General features: G+C 29.0%; 1 pseudogene across 1 annotated transcript; it reads left to right on the top strand.

The window, feature by feature from the left end:
- Positions 1 to 4,807: 4,807 nt before the first annotated feature.
- On the top strand, positions 4,808 to 22,480 carry LOC145291492 (histone-lysine N-methyltransferase SETMAR pseudogene; annotated as a pseudogene). The gene is made up of 2 exons (XR_013869426.1): positions 4,808 to 4,990; positions 21,627 to 22,480. The product of XR_013869426.1 is annotated as a histone-lysine N-methyltransferase SETMAR pseudogene (transcript).
- The last annotated feature ends 263 nt before the right edge of the window (positions 22,481 to 22,743 follow it).

Below are 22,743 nucleotides of genomic sequence, written 5' to 3' on the forward strand. Positions count from 1 at the left end.
CTCGTATCTACGTTACTTTTACATTACTATTCCTTTTCTATATTTACGAAAATCGATTCCCGACTGTACCAGCATGCAGAAATGCAAATATCATAGGAACAAACATCTTGCTCCACAACTCCCCATTTAGGATGCCCCCCCCTCTATAAATCTGTTCCCTCATAGTGGGCTGTTACGGCTAAATGGTAATATGCCCTGTTGGAGATAATTAAAGCATTTCTTTATAAATGCTGTAAAGTACTAAAAATAACTGTAAAATTTATTGGCGTAAGTCCAGTGTTCAACCTAATTAAAAAAACAAAAAAAAAAAAATAAAAAATAAAGAAAAACTCACATCAAGTTTTTCTTTTTAAGTAAAAAAATAAATTTTTTGAGGAAGTGAGAGTGTGGTATCTTGATTCGCCATATTTAATAAATAAAGGGAGACAATTCAATTTGAAATACCGAAATCAAAATCACGATTTAGTGTTAAAATTGTTAAAAATCGTAAAAAATAAATGATTTTCTATGAATAAAAAAAAAACTATTTGATCAATTTAGGTGATTTTTAGAATATGATATTTTCATTTCTTGATGGGTACGAACCGTGGCCTTCGTAATAATTACGAAGGCCACAGTACATACATCATGAAGATCTTTCTGTATTTTTATTTTTTTAAAATTAGATGGAACTCTGAACTTGCATCATTTTGTTCTTAAATAATTTAATTACAAAATTAAATCTCCTGAAATACATTTTGGCTTATTTATAAACAATTCGGGCATTATTTATTTATTTTTTTTTTGTTAAAAAAGAAAAAAAAAAAAGAATTACTTTGTGACCCTTTTATATTTTATATATTTATAAGGAGCTTGAAAAACATTTTACTCCCACTCTCTATCTGTGCCTAAATCTAAACCCAAATTCTATGAACAAAACTTCTTTCCTAGAACTACTCGGTTGTGGAACTCTGTTCTACTAACCTGCTTTCTAGCTGACTACAACATGGTCGTCTTCAAGTCCGATGTCAATCAAATTCTTCCTGAGCCGTCTCCTTCAATAGTCAATTTCTACACAATTTCCATCACAATACATGCATAAACCCTTATCCTTGAGTGACCTTCGGGCCTTGATAAGTGGTGACTCTCCTGTAAAAAAAAAAAGAAAATGGCATGGTTTAAAGAACCAAAAGAACACTAAAAAAGATACAAAAAAATAAAACGATATATGGCATTACTAATACTACACACAGCACAATTAAAAATGTACATTAACCAGAGTCCAACCATAATGCTGCCGTGGGCTGTCCTAAAGCCAACAGAGTCCAGGTTAATCTTGCAATGACCTTCTCCCTGTTGACTTCTGTGTAGTGCTGCAGGCTCTGTGTAGTTCTAGGAGATCCACCCTTTCGAGTTTTGCTTTTTCAGGGGTTAGTTTATTACTATTGGCCTGAGGCGCCCCTATTGGGGAATGCCAACGTGGCTACTCAGGCATTTTTTGTAAGTTAGAGTGCTTCTCCTCAGGGAACGCACATGCTAACCGTTGTCCTCGAGTGGCCTTTAGGTATTGATGAGTGGTGATTCCACTATAATAAAGAACGAAAAAAGACTTTAAAGTGTTGAATAGGAAGTTACGAGGTACATTCAATAAGTTTCCAGACTTTTTTTGTACAAGCATTTAAAATAGTCATAGATTCTTGAAAATTCAATATGTTATTGCTATACATCTAGACTGACCAATTTTTATGATTTCAGGTTCAAATGAACAGCTACAGAAGTAATTGGAATACACCCTACTACAGCCTGATTGTCACAGCTGGTGAATTTCAAAAATGCAATCTGGACGTGAGGACACTTTAGAAGAACGATATGCAATAAAATTCTGTTTTAAACTTGGAAAAAAGCCAGAAACGTACGGAATGCTTCAGACTGCTTTTGGGCCATCTTGCATAAAGTGAGTTTTTGAATGGCATAAGAGATTCAAGGAAGGCAGGGATTCTGTGAAGAATGATGAGAAGTGTGGGAGGAGTAAAGAAGTCAGAACACCAGAGTTGATTGGCCAAATAAAGAATTTCATAGATAAGAACCGTTGTGTGTTTATAGAGAAAATAAGTGCACAGTTTGATGTCAGTGTAGGAACTGTACACACAATTATTCATGAGGAACTAGAGATGCAGAAGATTCATGCGAAGTTTGTCCCAAGGGTGCTGTCCATAGCTCCACCCTTGTCACAGACTACTTGACCAAGATGGGCATCAAGACAGTTACTCACTCGCTGTATAGTCCAGACCTTGCTCTGTGTGACCTTTTGTTATTCCCTAAACTGAAAGAAAACCTTAGAGGCTGTTGTCATGAGACAATTGTGGAGATGAAAAAGGCTGTGACGGGGGTCATTGACAAATTTCAACAGGTCTTCCATGGGTCTTTCCAGAAGTTGTTTGAACGGTGCAACAAGAGCATTGCAGCCAGAGGAGATTATTTCGAAGGGAACTAGAGGTTCATGCGTGTAGTGTCAATAAAAGTGTTCATATGAAAAAATTCTGGAAACTTATTGAAGACATCTCGTATTTCAGGTTTTCAAATTCTCATCCATTAACAGATTGAAAGTTTTGAAAACTATTTACATCCAATAATTTTATGAATAAAAATTAAAATTAACTTGTAAAAGATAAAAATATTCAAAAGTAACCACCTGACGAAGACCAGAGGAATAGTTGGCTGAAACGTTGTGAAACAACAACTAATAAAGATGAGGATAACTGTTCACAAATAAATAAATAAAAAATATACAAATTAATCGTCTCAAAGGATTCCAATAATAAAAATAATATACCCTTCGCTTCAGACCTGACAATGGAAGACCAGATAAGAACAAAAAACTTGAATTTATAAGAACAAAAAATCCAACCTTGATCGTCCTTCAGGTCCATGGGGCAGTGGATAGAGGTGTTGAGTCTCTACAGTTCCAGGTGAGCATTGTCTGAAGATAGCGGTTTCAATCCTACCCAAAGCTGGCCAGCGGATTAGTTGGCCAAAACGTGGTGAGACGACAACAACTATGGAAGGCAGTAATTGTTGAGGATACAGTTGGGAGACTCGGCATTCCTGTCCCGTCACGGTTAACCCACCTGACGAAGGTCAGAGGAATAGTTGGTCAAAACGTTGTGAAACAACAGCTATGAAAGATGAGGATAACAATCCACAAATAAAAAAATATACAAATTACTCATCTCAAAGGATTCCAATAATAAAATATATTTAAAAGCAATGAGAAAATCCATGCATAATTCTTAGGTTAGTGCAAAAGTCTTTTGTCGATTTAAAGTTTTAGTCCAATATGGGCAATTAATTGAATATTTTCATAAAACTGACCAGCCTAAAATTAATGATAGTCATTAGTTTGTTTAGCGTCATCATCACTGGCCATGGAGCCTGTAGTATGAATGGCTCTTCATAAAGTCAACAGCTTCATGGCAAATGTTTTCAACTCGGCTCAGGAGTTAGGAGCACTCTCATTCTGACTTTACCCATGTCAAGTTGGCAGACCCAGCCACCATAGGAACTAGGGGTAACAGTAGCCGTATCCAAATAGCCCTTTTCAGCAAACTACTGATGCAAGTCACAAACTACCTGCGTGTGATACACATTCTACTCTCTACCGCTGCCTGCCCCCCTGGAACTCCACCTCACAGACTGCCATTCCATTTCCTGCAGCTTCCAGCAATTCCAGCTTACTCCTGCAGTGCCTCCAGTGACCCCCAGCTTACTCTTGCAACTTCCAGTGACTCCAGCTTACTTCTCCAGCAACTCCAGATCACTCCTGCAGTTTTCAGCAACTCTAGCAGTGTCTCCAGCATTTTCCAGTGACTCCAGTTTATTCCTACAGCTTCCAGCAATTCCATCTTGCTTGTGCAACCCTAAGCTCACTCTTGCAGCTCCAGTGCAGCCTTTGACATCTGGTTATCAGCTTCAATTCATGTCGACATCCAGCTACTCTTTCCAGTTCCTACTGGCATCCACCTACTAGTCCTAGCACTTATCGATGTCCAATACTCTATCGACGTCTGTCTGCCAGTTTCCAGCATCAGATCCTTTCCATATGACTCAGATCCACTTGGATGCAAGAATATCAACCCCGCGAGTCGCCCGTTTTTGCTCCGGCTGATTTTGATATCCATTGTCATTCATTTTACCTTTTTCCTTGATAAAAATAAAACACGATATCCTATCATCTTTAACTGATCATCTGGGTTTGTCATCTCTCTTGGTTAGCACTCTCACCTTCCTTGCCTTGTGTTTACTTGATTAGTCGTACGGTTGATTGGCATCTTCACACTTTTCAACCCACTGCGATAAATTTCAATGACAGTGTGAAATTCATTAAAGTAAGAACTTTCTTTCTAAATAGGAAGCCATACTTAACATGTATAGGAGGCATAGGAGACCACGTTTTGAATTAATCATCTGACAGTTTTTGCTTTGACATCTTCCGGCAACTTATGTAACTTGCCAATGTGGAGTTGTCAGAGAGTGGGTCCTAAACTGGATAAGTACGTTCCTTTTTTTTTTTTTTTTTTTTAGCAAAACAAAAATGAAAATAAAAACAACTTTCGGGCAACGTCGAGTAGGTATATCTAGTTATAAATATATTTTTCACATTTTTTTCTTTTAAAATAAATATCATCCGGTTTAATCCTGAAAAAAAAAAAAATAAATAATAAATAAATAAATAAAGTCAGCAATTTTACTAAAACCTTGTGAAAATAAGAACATTTTATCCGTATAGGTTTCCATAGATAATATAAGTGACAATAAAAACACGTGTATCGTATGTTAATGGCGAATTTCTTGTGTTTCCTCACGGATGTTGAACACCATCTACTTCTCATAAAGGATACAAAAATAATGTTTCTTAAGAGTTTATAATTTTGTGATCAGGTTTGATAACGTATTGTTAAACAATTCCGATTAATGACAACAATAATAATAAATACTGAACAGCTAGTGTTGTGTAAGTCTTTATTTTTGTATCGCTAGTTTTCGATTTTAATTTTTAAAAATGTATTCACATTTTAAAAATGTTGTTTCACACTGAACATTTTCATTTCTGATGTAAGAAAAAGTGTCATATATATATATATATATATCTCACTCGAATTTTACTAATTATGGATTTTGCAAAAATCTTCCACCGGCTACAATATCAGTGTCTATTTTACGGCGGAGGCTTGACAACGAACTGAATTTCTAATTCCTAAAACTGTAATTGTTAAAGATCGCGGTCATGGAAGAACGCGAGAACAAATTAGTTAGGCATTAAAAGTAATTTTATGTTCTTTTCGTTATGTACTAAATAAGGAATCATTTCCTTTAAAAATCCAGTTAGTATCATGGATCTAAAAATTAAAAAAAAAAAAAAAAAAAACACGTTTAAAAAGTGTCAACATTAACACAAGTCGAAACAAAACAAAACAAAATGGCGTCCGAATTTTACCTGATGTGGTGTTTATCTAGTAACGAGACTAAATGAAAACTGCTTTTCTCAATCTTAGATGCTAACTGGATTTTTAATGTAAATGATTTCGCATTTAGTAATATACAATGAAAACAATAACATAAAACTTTTTTTAATGCTTAAATAGATTTTTTTCCTCGCGTTCTTTCATGATAGCGATCGTTGTAAATTACCCCCCCCCCAAAAAAAAACTTGGGTATTTATGCACTTTTGTTACCGTGCTGAAATAATAACGTTGAAAGCCATTCTTAACATAGAGAGGGGAGGGTGTTTTGTAACTATTCTGTGCTTAACAATTAAATAATAATAATAATAATAAAAGATATCGTGAAACTTGAATTTAACCTGAAAAAACTATTTAAAAATAGCGCGGTAACAAAAATGCATAAGCGCCAAAACTTATTTAGTTCTGCAGCAAAGTAACTTATCTTGCCTTTGGTAACATTTATTTGTAACATATACATTTTTTCAACTTTTTTTTTTCTGTTTTGTTTCATTGACTATTGTTAAAAATGACCAATTTATTATGGCAAAGCCACTAAATAAATCACGGTGTCAGGTTTATTTCGAAAAACAAATTCAATGTAGATTTTGTTAAATATTTATACGTGGATATTTTTTTTTAGTTAAAATCTATTAATAAATACACATTTTGTATTGAGAAACACGTACTTCATAAAGAATAACGAGTTATCCAAAATGGCTGTTTCATTTTGGCATATTTTACTCAGTGTTTACGTATTTAAAGTATGTATTTTTCAATACAAAATGTGTACTTATCAATAGATTTTAACTCAGAGGGGGTCATTCCAAGTTTAAATTTATTTTAATTTATCCATTTAAATTCATGAAATGCAGGATTAAAATGTGTAAACATTACTTGAATACTGTCCATCGGACTTAACAGCCTTGACATAAAAATGCAGAAAATTCTTTTAAATACTTTATGATGTACGTACTCGTGATGGAAAAAAGATGTCATATTCCAAAAATGACGTAATTTGATCAAGTGTTTTTTTGTTGTTGTTGAAACTAAGAAAATAAAATTTTATGACGAAGCGAGATGTTATGTTTTGATGCCATACATAAGAAGGAAACGGCTTAATTTGAACTATCCAGATCAAAATTAGCCTTGTAATGGCTACAATTTCCCATTTCTTTTCACTAAAAATTGTAAAAAAAAAAAATGATTTTTTATATTTAAAAAAATACTTGACTAATTTACCTAACTTTTGGAATATGTCATCTTCATTCCATAACAAGTATACACTCATGAGCAAAAAAAAAAAAAAAAAATGGACGAAGAGTGAAAGAAGGAAGAAATCGATTTTTTTCCATGAATTTTTATTAATTTTAACTGAAAATTTCTATTTGCAGATCATTATTATTATAGCATATAATAATAAGTGGAAAAATTAATCCTAAAATAAAATTAATCTTGGCGAAAATATAAAAAACCGAATCGCAGGATTAAGGCAGTTCAAAATGACTTACAAGCAGATTTTTGATATTTTAAGAAAAGAAAAAGTGAAAACATCTTTTTCTGTAGTGAAGCGAATTGGTCAAAGGTTCGAAGTCAAACGCTTGGTAAAAGGGAAATCTGGATCTGGTTGCCCTAGAGCATCCACTTTGAAGGACGACCACAGGCTTAAATTAACTGCTTTGAAGAATCGAAAGAAAACTTATGTTGACCATAGCAAAGAATTCATAATGGGGGCTGGAAATTCTCTTTCTAGATATACAATATCTAGATGAATGAAAGAAATGTGATTTTCCTCTAAAAGACGTGCAAATATGCCATTTTATCTAAGAAGAACATCAATGATAGAAAGAGATTTTTCTGTGTTATGGCAAGAAAGATACAGACTGGTTCAGGAATGTTTTCTGTTTAGATGTATAAAAATTTTGTCTTGTTAGTGATGCTCCCGAACGGTGCAATCAAAGAACTGGAGAAAGATTTTCGCCAAGTTGCATAAAAACGACAGTTAAACACGGGAATGTAGCAATAATGGTATGGGGAACTTTTACTGCAGCAGGAGTTGAGGAACTTAGATGTGAGAAGTCAATCAATGCAAAGCAATACACTCGAATATTAGAAACAGAACTGTTACTAAGTATCCAGAAGCTGGGAATATCCCAGAACATTATTTTTCAAAATGATAATGCCCCTGCATACACTGCTTTAGTCACAAAAAATGGTTTTCTGATAATTCAATTGATGTGATATTTTGGCCAGGTCAAAGCCCCAATTTAAACCCAATCGATAATAGTTGGTCCATAACATCTTGTGCATTGGTTGGAAGAACTTTTGAGAACAATGACAAACTGTGGGAAGCTGTGCAAAGCGAATGGAATAGCATCTCCTCTTCACAGTGTTCAACTTTGGTTGAGAGCATGTCTAAAAGGATTGATCTTTTAAAGAAATCAAAAGGGAATGCGATTCCATCCTAAGCATTTATTAAAGTAAATATCTTGTTCTGTGTTATTAGTCTCATTTAAGTTTCTTTGTTCAATTGTTCTTTGTTCAATATAGCTTTTAGTGCAATAAAACTAATAAAATTTGTTTGGCCCATTTTTTTTTTTTTTTTTGCTCACGAGTGTATACATCATAAAGAATCTTTTGCAATTTAGTTTTTAAAAATAGGTTCGATTCTAAAAAAACACCAAAGTATCAATATGTCACACCGATTGCTATTTGAGTCTGACTTTGAAAATTTCACAAGATAATTTTATGTAGTCTTTTACTTTTAGTTGCATTCTTAATAAGCAGCTAAATTTCCAATAAATTCATATTTCTTGGACAAATACACATTTTCTTTAATAAATATGTATGTTGAAAAAACATTCATTTGAGTATTTAAAAACAAACAAACATCCAATGATGTTTATTTTAATTTATTAAAAAATATTAGATCTGTGCAAAAGTTTTCTACTGATTTGAAATTTAATCTGAAAAAAGAAAGAAAAACTGTTTTTTAAAAGTCTTTATTCTTAACACGAGCGACCTTTGCTCTCTATAACTTGATTCCATCTGTCAGCAAGCTTATAAATGCTTCACTTGTAAAATTCTTGTGGTTTTTATGTGAAATATGAATTCAATCCATGTTCACTGTCCTCATGTGATGTTTCTATTTGCTTTGCCTCCCCACGAGGGCAGAATTAGACACCAAGGTCGTTTTTTAATGTGGAGGAAAGGAACAAAAATAAAAAAAAATTTCTCAGTTGTGAAGGCTTTCATCCTTCACTAACCGAGAACAAAAATTTGAAGTGCAGTATTACAACATATACTACACTTTGATCTAGGTCCAATGTTAACCTAAGACTATCTGCATGGTTTTGTAATCCTCAAAATAAGTGATAATTAGGGCTAGGACAACAGCATATTCTTTTCATTGTTTTGGCTCTCGAGTGTGTATCCGTTAATATTTTATATGCTTTTTTTAAAGAGTGATGTGGTTCTCGGTTAATTAACTGTAACTGTGTTGGATATATACTTAAGAGTCAAAACAATGAAAAGAATATGCTGTTGTCATAGTCCTAGTGATAATCCAAAGGAGCTAGGCCAGGGAAATATGCAGAATCAAGATTTCCCAACCATACTCTCCTAGATCTTTGACCAATAGTGCTGTGTAAAGATGAGCATTATCATGATGGAAGATTATTCTTTTTCTGTTGATTAAAGAAGATCATCTTCAGATCAACATGGGTGAGAATATTGAAGAAGAATATGAAATGCTTTAATAGTCCGATAGAAAAGGTTATAAATTAATCATGATGATATGTTTAAGTAACAACAATATGTTTAAGTAACAACAATATATTTAAGTAACAACAATATGTTTAAGTAACATCAATATGTTTAAGTAACAACAATATGTTTAAGTAACATCAATATGTTTAAGTAACAATAATATATTTAAGTAACAACAATATGTTTAAGTAACAACAATATGTTTAAGTAACAATAATATGTTTAAGTAACAATAATATATTTAAGTAACAACAATATGTTTAAGTAACAACAATATGTTTAAGTAACATCAATATGTTTAAGTAACAATAATATATTTAAGTAACATCAATATGTTTAAGTAACATCAATATGTTTAAGTAACAACAATATGTTTAAGTAACAACAATATGTTTAAGTAACAACAATATATTTAAGTAACAACAATATGTTTAAGTAACATCAATATGTTTAAGTAACAACAATATGTTTAAGTAACAACAATATGTTTAAGTAACATCAATATGTTTAAGTAACATCAATCTGTTTAAGTAACAACAATATGTTTAAGTAACAACAATATGTTTAAGTAACAACAATATGTTTAAGTAACATCAATATGTTTAAGTAACAACAATATGTTTAAGTAACAACAATATGTTTAAGTAACAACAATATGTTTAAGTAACATCAATATGTTTAAGTAACAACAATATGTTTAAGTAACATCAATATGTTTAAGTAACAATAATATGTTTAAGTAACAATATGTTTAAGTAACATTAATATGTTTACGTAATAACAATATGTTTAAGTAACAATAATATGTTTAAGTAACAATAATATGTTTAAGTAACAATAATATGTTTAAGTAACAACAATATGTTTAAGTAACAACAATATGTTTAAGTAACAACAACAATATGTTTGCGTAACAACAATATGTTTAAGTATATCAATATGCATAAAATAAATTACAATGGCTTAAAATATCACTTCTACAAACCAGTAAAAACTTTTGCACTGATCTGATACTAAATTTGTAATTAAAAAAATCATATTTTTTATGTAGATTTTCTTTAATAAATATGCAAAAATATTCATTTTAATATAAAAAAAATTCAGTATTAATTATTCCCATAAATTAACATATTTAATTGAAAAAATTCCTGATTTACTTACGTATTGACCTAATATATTTCATATTTATCCCCTCCCCCCAAAATACTATTTTCACCTAATTATTTCTGTTATTACAGAGTTTGAAATAATTATTTAAAGGTTTTAATATTGAGTTTAACTTTTGCTCTGAAATCTGATATCCATAAGAATCGATCTGAAGATAATTGTTGATTTTTTATTATCCCCCCCCACACACACACATACATTGCATTAGATTAGTTTGTTATGATTATTATACAATTTTTTATCGTCACCAAATTGACTTATGTTTTGGTTATGTAATATCTCCACTCTTTTTATATAAAAGTCACATTGTGTGTGTGTGTGTGTGTGTGTGTGTGTGAGTTCCTTCCTTATAGGTTCTGAAACGGCTGAGCCTATGTTTTGCAAATTTCACACAAAGTTAATTTATATGTCTGGTAGTGTTCTTAGATATGTTTTGTACAGAAATTAATCTGATAAGTATCAAAAATCAAAAAAATCCGATCTTAAAAAATAGTCTTTCTCGCTTATAGATAAAAAAGAAGAATTTTTACAGGGGGATATTTTATGTTACACCGGCCAAGGGAAATAATAAAATCTTAGCAAACCATTTCTTAAAAAAACAGATTTCTTGTCCATTTATTTTATTGCGGACTATTATCCTCATTTTTCTTAGATGTTGTTTCATGACGTTTCAGCCAACTATTTCTCTGACCTTCGTCAGGTGGTAACCGCGACGGGATAGGAACTCAGAATCTCCTAACTGCATTCTCAGCAATTACTGCCAACTATAGTTGTTGTTGTCTCACCACGTTTTGGCCACCTGACGAAGGCCAGAGGAATAGTTGGCCGAAACGTTGTGAAACAACATCGAAGAAAGATGAGGATAATAGTCCACAATAAAATAAATTAATAAATATTACTCATCTCAATAATGAATTCTAATTAAATAATATAGATTTCTTGTCATCTGGAGATATAGCTCAGTGGTAGAGCATTTGACTCCAGACCGACTGATTCCCTGTTCAAGCCTGGGGGTACCTCACCATTCTTTTTTAATTTTTTTTAAATAATGAATTCAATTTACGATAAAAGAAAAAGTACCATTTAAAGTCACTGCAAATCATTTCTTCGTTTGCATCTTTTAAAACTAAACATTAATCAGAAGTGACTTTTCCAGGGCATTCATTGTCAAAATCAAATATCAGCTAACGTGATATTGTAAATAAAACAACAAATATTTATTGATTTTAAACTACCAGTAAAAGTAAAATCTATAGATCATCCCCACAAGTGTATTTTCATGTTTTAGAAAATATTTGCAAACTTAAAATATGTTTTACGGTAATCGGAAAGAAATAACAACTTTATAGTAAATATTTAGAGATTTATAAAGGATCAGATTCAGAAATTTAGTAAGGAATCGCTAATTATATTGGAATCGTCCCATCATTAATAATACATATGCAGTCTGCATAAATTAAGATATGATGTTTAAGCGTATTGTACGATCGAGCAATACTGGGCGTCCAGCAAGTATATACATATATGCATTGCACATAGGTTGTACCAAAATGATTTGATACATTTGTGAATCAAAAAATTAAATAACAATTAAATAAAGAAAATATTGTTTTTATTTTTTAAATGTACACAGAATACTATGTTATTTTAATGATGTAAAAATCCATTTATATCTGTATTGAGGCATTTTTTTTATTTTTTTAAATTTTCCCAAATCATTTGATTTCTTTGCATGGTGATATTGGTTGGCTCACAAGATTGCCTGATCTAAACCCCTGCGATATTTTTCTTGTGGGGATATTTGAAGTCAAAAGTATTCCGCCAACACCCTCGATCTGTTGAAGAATTAAAACGAGCTATTCGTTCTGAAACTGCTGCTATTCCACTGAAAATGATCCATCAAGTTATTGAAACCTTTCGTGAACGTCTACAATCGTGTGTTAGCAATGATGGGAAACATTTGGCCGATTTGATATTTAAGACTGCGTGAAATAAAATGGTTTTCTACATACATTTCAATAATATAAAAAAAACAAAACATTTTCTTTATTTAATTGTTATTTAATTTCTTTTTTGATGAACAAATGTGTCAGATCATTTTGAGACATCCTGTATATATATATATATCAGGTCATGCATTGTGTGTGTGTACTTGCAAATTTAAAATAATCGTATGACTAATTAATACAGAGTTAAGCTTGGACTTTCAGAAAACTAGTAAAGAAAATGTATAATGCTATTAAAGCTTGTTAAATGATTAAATACTTGCAACGTTTATAATAAAATTCACTGACAAAATAACCAGTTATCCTTATATATATGTATAGGGTGATCCGAAAGTAACTCTTTATTCTGAAATAACTATAATACATTTTTTAAGCATAATTTCTTCAATTAATGAACATGAGAAGAAAAGACATTACATGAACTTTTATTTAAAATTCAATATGGGTACCACCATTCGCCACCAGCTTTTCAAGTCGACCATGAACCGCATCAACTGATTTCACTAGTAACTCTTGCGAGATGAAACTAATAATGTATTCTCCCTTCATGATTAAAACCCAGATTCATATAACAGATCTGAAAAGAAAACAAAAGTATAGATTTAAAACCACATGTTAAGTAACCTGCAGACAAATTGAGAAACATGTTACAGCATTTGAATAAATTATAGTTATTTTAGAATAGGGAATTACTTTCGGATCACCCTGTATATATATATGTGTGTGTGTGTGTGTGTGTGTGTGTATAAATCAAAAGGTAGTTTGCTTGAAGCATTGCTGATAAACAAATATATAAGTATATAAAAAGGCTGTTAGCAATGTAGGAAACCAGAATGTTGAAGTGACATGACATATGAACAAAAACAAACAAACAAACAAACAAACAAACAAAGGTCGTATTTAGATTATAAATTTTTGTATACTTATTTTTTAAAATCGTTCATATATAAATAAATATGGACTTACTATTTAATATAACCACTATGGTAAATTTATAAGATTTATAACCTAAATACAACCTTCGTTCGTTTGTCTGTTTTTTGATCATACTTAACGTCACTTCAATGTCCTGGTATTCTACATTGTAAACGGCCTTCTTACACACACGCGTGCACACACACACACACACACACACACACACACACACACACACACATAAACAAATAAATAACAAAAATCTATATTCCAAATTTCATGATGTTGACCGTCTTACAATTTATTCCTTCAATTACATTGACATTCACGTTTCTTGACAGCACCTGATTCGTATCACAAAATCATTCATTTAATTATATCAATCAGTGAATCTATTCTGCCCTTAACTCTTCAGAAGAAATAGCACCTATCAATCCATTAAAAGAAAATAAAATGCATATGGGCATGATTACAAAATCTGAAAATAGGGAGAGAAGTTGCAATTGCCTTCTATTTTTTTCTTTTATTACGCTTCTGAAAAGTTAAGGGCAGAATAGATTCATTGATTCATATGATAATTAAATGAATGATTTTCCTCTATAAAACAGATGCTGTCAAGAATTGTGAATGTCAACATACTTAAAGGAATAAATTGTAAGATGGTCAACATAATGAAATTTGGAATATAAACTTTTCATTTATTTGTTATATATTGTGTATTTACATTGAGCTTCATAAATTAAGGTTTGGTATAAATCAAAGGTGAAATATAATTAAAAAAAAACAAATACTAAAAGGAATAGTGTTAATCTTATCACCCACTCACCAGAAGAAAAATTCTTAGGGTTTGTATTACTGTACACATAGATTCGAAAAAGTTGTCAAAAAACAAATATAGAACAAATAAATGTTATCAAAGGCAAAATAAGTTACTTTTCTACCTAACTGGATATATTTTTTGTGTTTTTATTCAATGTAACATGTTTATTCAGCTAGAGTTTACCGATGTATTGGAAAATTCAAAATGGCAGCCGACTCTCTCTCGGAGAGGGTACGTTTGGGAAAAGGTATTATAAATAATAAACTAGACAAAATACTGTTAGAAAACAACCGAATACATGTCAACTTATGTCACGGTAACATATATTGAGCGAATTTCTAACAGTATTTTGTCTAGTTTATTATTTATAATACCTTTTCCCAAACGTACCTTCTCGGAGAGAGAGTCGGCTGCCATTTTGAATTTTCCAATACATCGGTAAACACTGCATGTTTTTCGAGCTGAATAAACATGTTACACTGAATAAAAACACAAAAAATATATCCAGTTTGGTAGAAAAGTAACTTATCTTGCCTTTGATAACATTTATTTGTTATATATTTGTTTTTTGACAACTTTTTCGAATCTATGTGTACAGTAATACAAACCCAATTCTTATTTTTATGCAAGAAGTGAAAAAAGAAAACTTAAAAGAGATACTGAAAGTACTAAATAAAATTAAGGAGGTCTCAAGAGCATTACTAAGACTAATTTTCTCTCACCTCTTTTTCTTGGTTCATGAATGACAATCATTAAGACATAGTAATTAAAAAAATACTAACTTATTTCCTGGACTGTATTCATACATAACATTAAAAACCATGTATTAATGCATGATAACATTAAAAATCATATATTAATACATGATAACATTAAAAATCATGTATTAATACATGGTTTTTAAATATTATCATGTATTAATACATGGTTTTTTAATGCCATCATGTATTAAGACATAGTTTTTAAATGTTATCATGTATTAATATATGATTTTTAATGTTATAATGTATTAATACATGATTTTTAATGTTATCATGTATTAATACATGATTTTTAAATGTTATTATGCATTAATACATAATTTTTGATGTTATCATGTATTAATGCATGATTTTTTATGTTATTATGTTATTATATGATTTTTAATGTTATCATATATAAATACATGATTTTTAATGTTATCATGTATTAATATATGATTTGTAATGTTATAATGTATTAATACATGATTTTTAATGTTATCATGCATTAATACATGATTTTTAATGTTATTATGTATTAATACATGTTTTTAATGTTATCATGCATTAATACATGATTTTTAATGTTATGATGTATTAATACAGGATTTTTAATGTTATCATGTATTAATGCATGATTTTTTATGTTATTATGTGTTATTATATGATTTTTAATGTTATCATGTATCAATACATGATTTTTAATGTTATCATGTATTAATGCATGATTTTTAATGTTATTATGTGTTATTATATGATTTTTAATGTTATCATGTATTAATATATGATTTTTAATGTTATCATGTATTAATACATGATTTTTAATGTTATCATGCATTAATGAATGATCTTTTATGTTATCATTTATTACTACATGATTTTTAATGTAATTATGTATTAATACATGATTTTTAATGTAATTATGTATTAATACATGATTTTGAATGTAATTATGTATTAATACATGATTTTTACTGTTATCATTTATTACAACATGATTTTTAATGGATTAAGTATTAATTCATGATTTTTAATATTATTATGTATTAATACGTGATTCTTAATTTTATTATGTATTAATACATGATTTTTAATGTATTAATATATGATTTTTAATGTTATCATGTATTAATACATGATTTTTAATGTTAATATGCACTAATACATGATTTTTAATGTTATCATGCATTAATACATGATTTTTAATGCAATTATGTATTAATACATGATTTTTAATGTTATCATGTATTAATACATTATTTTTAATGTTATCATGCATTAATACATGATTTTTTATGTTATCATGCATTAATACATGATTTTTAATGTAATTCTGTATTAATACATGATTTTTAATGATATCATGTATTAATACATAATTTTGAATATTATTATGTAAAAATACATGATTTTTAATGTTATGATGTATTAATACATGATTTTTGATGTTATGATGTATTAATACATGATTTTTAATGTTATTATGTATTAATACATAATTTTGAATGTTATTATGTATTAATACATGATTTTTAATGTTATCATGTATTAATACATGATTTTTAATGTAATTATGTATTAATACATGATTTCTAATGTAATTATGTATTAATACATGATTTTTAATGTTATCATGTATTAATACATGATTTTTAATGTAATTATGTATTAATACATGATTTTTCATGTTATCATGCATTAATACATGATTTTTAATGTAATTATTTATTAATACACGATGTTAATGTTATGTATTAATACACGATTTTTAATGTTATAATGTATTATTAAATAGTTTTGAATGTTATATATAAATACATGATTTTTAATGTTAGCATGTATTAATACATCATTTTTAATGTTATCGTGTATTAATACATGGTTTTTAATGTAATTATGTATTAATACATACTTTTTAATGTTATTATGTATTAATACATGATTTTTAATGTTATTATGTATTAATACAAAATTTTTAATGTTATTATGTAGTTATGTAGTATACATCTCTGATAGGCTCATAAGAGTAGTGGTAGATGGACAAAAATCGGAGGCCTGCAATATAAATGCTGGAGTCCCTCAGGGGTCAATCCTCGGCCCAACTCTCTTCCTGATCTACATCAATGACCTCCCTAAACACATACTTAAATCATTCGTTGACATCTATGCTGATGACACGACCATCTACGGCAACACATCAAAGGCTGTAAATGACGAAGTTCTCTCGGATTCTCTCTCCTCTGATCTCGAGCGCGTGGTTCAGTGGGGGAAGATGTGGCTAGTTACCTTTAATGCATTTAAAACCAAACTCCTATCCTTACATCATCAACGCTCTGATCCCCAGCTGGCATCAATTGTGATGGATGGCTCTCGTCTGGGTGAGGCCCGTTTTGACAAGCTTCTGGGTTTGACCTTTACTCCTGATCTGAAATGGAACACGTACATCAAGTCTGTTGCCAAGGTGGCAGGAAAGATGGTGGGATCCTTCTACCGCTCCAGAAGATATCTCACTACTGATGCAATTCTCTATCTATATAAAAGCCAAGTACGGCCAAGGATGGAATACTGTTGCCATATCTGGGCAGGAGCTGCAAAAAACAGCCTATCATGCCTTGACAGAGTACAAAATAGACTTCGTGGTTTAGTGGGGGATGCCCTTTTCTCTACCCTGCAACCCCTCTCCCACAGAAGAGACGTTGCGAGCCTATCCTTGTTTTATCGTTATTTTCATGGCAGGTGCTCGTCTGAACTCCAATCCCTGGTCCCCCCTCGCCAAACTTTCACGAAAATCACCCGTCTAGCTGAATCCACTGTGAAAAATTTCCCCCACTCTATATCTGTGCCTAAATCAAAACGCGGATTTCATGAGCAAAGCTTCTTTCTTAGAACTGCACGCCTGTGGAACTCTGTTCCGTCTGCCTGCTTCCCTCCGGACTACAACTTGGATGTCTTCAAGTCTAATGTTAACAAATTCCTAATGAACCGCCCCCCCTAATTAAACACTTCATAAAATCTCCTCACTAACGTAATGTACTTGCAATAACCCTTATCCCTGAGTGGCTTCCGGGCCTTGATAAGTGGTGATCACTGTGTAAAAAAAAAAAAATACATGGTTTAAATTTTATAATGTAATAATATATGTTTTTTAATGTTATGCATTAATACATAATTTTAATGTTCTTATTAATACATGATTTTTAATGTTATCATGTATTAATACATAATTTTTAATGTTATCATGTATTAATACATGATTTTTAATGTTATCATGTATTAATACATGGTTTTGTATGTTATCATGTATTAATATATGATTTTAATGTTATCATGTATTAATACATGATTTTTAATGTTATCATGTATTAATACATGATTTTTAATGTTATGTATTAATGCATGATTTTTAATGTTATCATGTATTAATATATGATTTTTAATGTTATCATGTATTAGTACATGATTTTTAATGTTATGATGTATTAATACATGATTTTTAATGTTATGATGTATTAATACATGATTTTTAATGTTATGATGTATTAATACATGATTTTTAATGTTATCATGTATTAATACATGATTTTTAATCTTATCATGTACTAATACATCATTTTTAATGTTATCATGTATTAATACATGTTTTTTAATCTTATCATGTATTAATTCATCAGTTTTTATGTTATCATGTATTAATACACGATTTATAATGTTATTATGTATTAATACATACTTTTTAATGTTATTATGTATTAATACATGATTTTTAATGTTATTATGTATTAATACATGATTTTTAATGTTATTATGTATTAATACAGAATTTTTAATGATATTATGTATTAATACATGATTTAAATTTTATAATGTAATAATATATGATTTTTAATGTTATTATGCATTAATACATAATTTTAATGTTATTATGTATTAATACATGATTTTTAATGTTATCATGTATTAATACATGATTTTTAATGTTATCATGTATTAATACATGATTTTTAATGTTATCATGTATTAATACATATTTTTTAATGTTATATTGTATTAATACATGATTTTTAATGATATCATGTATTAATACATGATTTTTAATGATATCATGTATTAATACATGATTTTTAATGTTATCATGTATTAATGCATGATTTTTAATGTTATCATGTATTAATATATGATTTTTAATGTTATCATGTATTAATACATGATTTTTAATGTTATTATGTATTAATACATTATTTTTAATGTTATTATGTTGTAAGACATGATTTAAATTTTATAATGTAATAATACATGTTTTTTAATGTTATCATTTATTAATACATGTTTTTTAATGTTATCATATATTATTACATGATTTTTAATGTTATCATGTATTAGTACATGATTTTTAATGTTATGTATTAATGCATGATTTTTAATGTTATCATGTATTAATATATGATTTTTAATGTTATCATGTATTAGTACATGATTTTTAATGTTATGATGTATTAATACATGATTTTTAATGTTATGATGTATTAATACATGATTTTTAATGTTATGATGTATTAATACATGATTTTTAATGTTATCATGTATTAATACATGATTTTTAATCTTATCATGTACTAATACATCATTTTTAATGTTATCATGTATTAATACATGTTTTTTAATCTTATCATGTATTAATTCATCATTTTTAATGTTATCATGTATTAATACACGATTTATAATGTTATTATGTATTAATACATACTTTTTAATGTTATGTATTAATACATGATTTTTAATGTTATTATGTATTAATACATGATTTTTAATGTTATTATGTATTAATACAGAATTTTTAATGATATTATGTATTAATACATGATTTAAATTTTATAATGTAATAATATATGATTTTTAATGTTATTATGCATTAATACATAATTTTAATGTTATTATGTATTAATACATGATTTTTAATGTTATCATGTATTAATACATGATTTTTAATGATATCATGTATTAATACATGATTTTTAATGTTATCATGTATTAATACATATTTTTTAATGTTATCATGTATTAATACATGATTTTTAATGATATCATGTATTAATACATGATTTTTAATGATATCATGTATTAATACATGATTTTTAATGTTATCATGTATTAATGCATGATTTTTAATGTTATCATGTATTAATATATGATTTTTAATGTTATCATGTATTAATACATGATTTTAATGTTATTATGTATTAATACATTATTTTTAATGTTATTATGTTGTAAGACATGATTTAAATTTTATAATGTAATAATACATGTTTTTTAATGTTATCATTTATTAATACATGTTTTTTAATGTTATCATATATTATTACATGATTTTTAATGTTATCATGTATTAGTACATGATTTTTAATGTTATCATGTATTAGTACATGGTTTTTAATGTTATCATGTATTAATACATGATTTTTGATGTTATTATGTATTAATATATCATTTTTAATGTTATCATATATTAATACATAATTTTTAATGTTATCATGTATTAATACATGATTTTTAATGTTATCATGTATTAATACATGGTTTTTAATGTTATCATGTATTAATACATGGTTTTTAATGTTATCATGCATTAATACATGATTTTAATTTCATCATTCTTTAATTCATGATTTTTAATGTTATCATATATTACAATATGATTTTTAATGTTACAATGTATTAATACATGCTTTTTAATGTTATCATGTATTAATACAGGATTTTTTATGTTATGTATTAGTATATGATTTTTAATGTTATCATGTATTAATACATGATTTTTAATGTAATTATGTATTAATACATGATTTTTAATGTTATTATGTATTAATACATGATATTTAATATAATGATGTATTAATACATGTATTTTTAATGTTATCATGTATTAATACTCGATTTTTAATATAATTATGTATTAATCCTTTAATTTTATGTAATCATGTATTGATACATGATTTTTTTATGTTATCCTGTCTTAATACATAGTTTTTAATATAATTACGTATTAATACATGATTTTTAATGTTATCATGTATTAATACATTATTTTTAATGTAATCATGTATTAATACAGTCCAGGAAATAAGTTGGCATTATTTTAAAGATTTGATTTAATATTTCTTAACGATTGTCATTCATTAACAAAGAAAAGGGTGTGAGAGAAAATTAGTTATAGTAATGCTCTTGAGAACTCCTTAATTTTATTTAGTACTTTCTTTTTTAAGTGTTCTTTTTTCACTTCTTGCATAAAAATAAGAATTTTTCTTCTGGTGAGCGGGTCAGAAACTTAACACTATTTAGCATCCATTCCTTTTAGTTTTTACAACCATAAACAACAAGGAATAGCTCTACTAGTCAATAATATGTTTATTTCCGTTCAAGTTTTTTCAATTTGATCTTTATTAGGAGAGTGGAAGGAGATACTTTGGAGTGAATGAAAGTTATGCCCATTTCCACTAAGTATGACTGATTTGTAAGAGTCATAATTGTCAGAACTAATGTAGGAAATTATGAAATGACTTAAGTTCTAGCAACATCCATTAGGTAATGGCGGGAGGGATGACTATATTGGAATTTTATGCAATATATGTGCTTATAGTCCCATGATGTCTGAATTTAGGAGGGGAAAAATCGAGATAATTTCATGAAATGTATAGATATACCATAAACAGTAATATATTTCATTTTCTTTCAGGTTTGTCGATTTGATCTCGATTGAAGTTGTTGTATTGAGGCCCCATGTTCATTCCAAGCAAAGAACACATCCGTCATGTAATTCTCTATGAATTTCTAAAACGGAGCAGTGCAAGTGCAACAGCTAAATCAATCCAAAAAACGTACGGTGATGGCGTTGTGACAGAAAGGACGTGCAGGAGATGGTTTTCACGATTTAAAAACGGGAACTACAACTTGCAGGATGAATCTCGAGTCGGCCGCCCAAGGGGGTTGGATTCAGATAAATTGAAAGCTGCTGTTGATGCAAACCCAACTGTTACAATTCGGGAACTGGGTAAGGACTTCAATGTGAGCCACACCACCGTCCATCGTGAATTGATAAGGATCGGTAAAGTGTCGAAGGTTGGAAGATGGGTTCCGCATGAATGATCTCTCATCTTTCCTCATGATAATGCAATACATCATACAGCAAAAAAGACCATAGTTTCAGAAAAACCTGTCTAGGAATTTATGCATCATCCACCATATTCCTTGGGCTTCTTGCCAACAGATTAGAAGTTTTCAAATAATTTGAGAGATTCAAGACATCTGGAGAAGGCGACATTGAGTCAGTTTTGTTTTTATTTCATTGAATATTACAGAATGTTATGAAAGTGGCACTAAAAAGCTTATTGACAGATGAAAGGCCAGAGAGAAGACTGGCGATACCATATCAAACTGTCTGAAGATACTGGCTTCCTGATCTGAAATGTACCAGACACTGATGTTGGTGTTTTTTGTCCTTTACCTTTGCAAAACTCAATCATGTTCCGCAAAACCAAGAGCAAAAACATTTTTCTGTACAAAGCAACCAAACCAAGCATCATAAATAAATATTTGAAGATATAAAAAACTTGAAGCATAAAAAATCTAGACAAAAATAACCAGATTTTGCATTAAATAACTCAAAAAAGGTGGTTATAATATAAAACAACTAAATAAAACCAAGTAGAGTAATAATTATATACGTCTGATATATATATATATATATATATATATATATATATATATATATAATGGACTCTCCCATCGATTTTGATATAGGAAGTTGCACCACAGCAACTAAGTTGTTCAGAAATCCACACAGATGGATTTTT

The sequence above is a fragment of the Euprymna scolopes genome, chromosome 12, assembly GCF_053919585.1.
Source record: "Euprymna scolopes isolate OS-2025 chromosome 12, ASM5391958v1, whole genome shotgun sequence".
Taxonomy (NCBI): Eukaryota; Metazoa; Mollusca; class Cephalopoda; order Sepiida; family Sepiolidae; genus Euprymna; species Euprymna scolopes.